Source organism: Pavona decussata, unplaced genomic scaffold, assembly GCF_977016875.1.
Source record: "Pavona decussata unplaced genomic scaffold, jaPavDecu1.1 SCAFFOLD_8, whole genome shotgun sequence".
Lineage (NCBI taxonomy): Eukaryota > Metazoa > Cnidaria > Anthozoa > Scleractinia > Agariciidae > Pavona > Pavona decussata.
The window spans coordinates 1,982,864-1,985,535 of NW_028145431.1; positions in this window are offsets into that span (position 1 = coordinate 1,982,864).

Below are 2,672 nucleotides of genomic sequence, written 5' to 3' on the forward strand. Positions count from 1 at the left end.
ATACTGTGATGGAAAGCTGGTTGAAGTGAGTCATCAGGAAGTCAAGGAAAGCTAAAAATAAAAATACAAAGAACTTCAAGACTTGATACTTGATGTATCTTGGGAAGATCACCGTTTCTGTAGAAGTTGAACGAGTGGAAAGACTTGAAATAATCGTGAAGTAGCACAAATGAAACGAAAGTTATATTTTGAAGTTGCGTTTTCTTTGGCGTTGCCGTCGTCGCAGATTTTTTTTAAATTTTTGTTTAATTTATATGCGATATACCACAGTTCATGATTTTGATATAAGGTTTTGTTATTCAAATCTGGAACACACAAAAACACAAAATATACGATTTCCTGATTGCGAGATTTTCATCATGGTAATTAAATATCGATTTTATTAAAATATTAATTCTGATAAATTTTAACCCAAAACCAATCAGTGTGAAAATTTCACGTCGATTGGTATCGGAGAATACTGCCAAATAGCCAGTTGGAAAAGCGAGGTATGGCCCCCCAAAAAACTGCATCGAAATACCTCTAAAGAAAATATTACAAAAGTTATTCTGATAGCAAAAAAAAAAAAAAAAAACGGAAGGCTGATTCACTCGTTCCTCCAAAATTAAAATAATTAGTTCAAAAAACGAAAATAAATAAGGTTGAGTTAAAATATTTTGTTCTTTTTTTCAAGGAATACTGAGGCTATCCTCACCAAACTGTATGATGTAAAATTTGAAAAAAAAAATGGTTTTCTTTCTCAGCACCTTGCATGCATCTTTCCCGCGGTAGAACTGACACAAAAAAATTCAGAAGATGATACAGTTGTTGAAGTTGAAGAGGAAATTTAAATCGAGTTGAAACTTTAGGAAAAAGGAAAGACTTTTACGAGTTTTATGGCAATTTTCAAAAGTTAAGGGATTACTTATTGGAGAATTTCAAATGACCTTCTGCGAAGGCAAACGTGCGAATTTTCAACAACAAATGTCAGTTTAATAATTGTCGTTTATATTCCCTTCCCCTGCTTCTTATTTCGAAAAGGTACAAGAATGAAATGACGTTTTTTTTTATTGAAGTGAGCAAGGCTTAGAAAAAGAAGTGGAATATTTCATTTTGGTCGCGTCGATACAAACTGTAACCGATTTCATGGCTTAAGAAAAACTGGAGAAAAATTGCAGTAAATATTTCAGAGCAATACCCACACACAATTCGTAAACTATATTGTCGTCCTTTAAATGGTGAATGCCATAAACGTTCAACAGAGCAATGAGTCATTTCTTACCTGGAACCTGAATTGAAATATGGCGTTTAAATTTGGTCTAAACTGGATGATACATCCACCGCCATACTCTCCACCGCGTGCTCGTGTTTTGTCAAACATATTTCGAATTAAAGGAAAAAATCTTGATTCTGAGTACTCTACCCTACACTCGTCTGGTATTTTCGAAAGCAAAATGTATATCATTACGTAAAGAAAACTAATGCTCCCGAGAGATATCTCACCAAAAGCAAGTTCACGGAACATTCGCATGATGCAAATATGTTTTAACTTACATGACCGACTGAACAAATGAAAGATAGCAGATACTATACATGTAGGAACTTTACCTTCCTTTCCTTCGAACTTTCCTCCTCCATAATTGTCTTAGGTTGCCTAGAACAGTACACTTCGCCATTAATACTTTTGATGAAGAAGGAACATTGGCTCTCCACATTTTCCCTTGCTAAAGCGCTGAGTTGTTTGTCGAATTGTAATTAAAAGCGAGGAGTTTGAAAACCGCGCTTCGACGCACGTGAATCTTGATACAGTTTTCTGATTGGCTGGTGGATAGAATGCTCGCGTTGATTCATGCAAATAAAAATGTGGCGACAATTTGTTTGTTAATTTTTGTTACGTGCATTTTCACGTTGGCCATGTATTCATTAGTATGCATTTTATCAGTGGTGCAATTATTTGCGCCACTTGCATGTAAACAACGCATTACGTTGTCAAAATTATCTTTTAAAAAGTTCGGTAGCTTGGTTTTTCAGTGTTGAACACTACTTTCCAATCAAGCAGATGCAGTTGGCCGCTGGAGATTAAAATTTGCTTTTAAAAAGTACTATACCTTTGGTCAAACGTTTGCAACACGTGCTTTTGGTTATCGCATGTTGGAATTACTTTACTATGCAATTATAAAAAAAAAAAAAAAAAAATCGCTCAAATGATTTTAACATTATTTTTGGCAAATGTTAAACCATAGGATCAGATTTTGTTAAATATACCAATTCACAGTAAAATACTCTATTACCGGAAATAGGCAATCGATGGCAAATAATTTCTATAAACTGATTTGATATCTTTATTGATTTCAAGGCCTTAATTTTAATACTGAGGAATTAACATGACCCTTTGAAGACGAATTCTTAAGGAAACTGTTTTCAGTGGACAACATGTATTAAGCGGACACTTGGAAGGGTCCAGAGGGTGTCCGCTTTTTAGTGCTAAAGATACACCAGCTCATCCCGCGTGAATGCGCATAGGGGTCTTGTCTATGTACTGAACGATCGATTCCGATCGAGTTTCGATAAAATATAATCCTTATCGATCTTTGTCGAGAGGAACTCTGTAACCCCGCCGCTTCCTTTGGCGCCATTCGCACCCAGTCTACTCGCTGACTTTGTTCGCCCTGTCCATGTTAGGTTCGAATGGT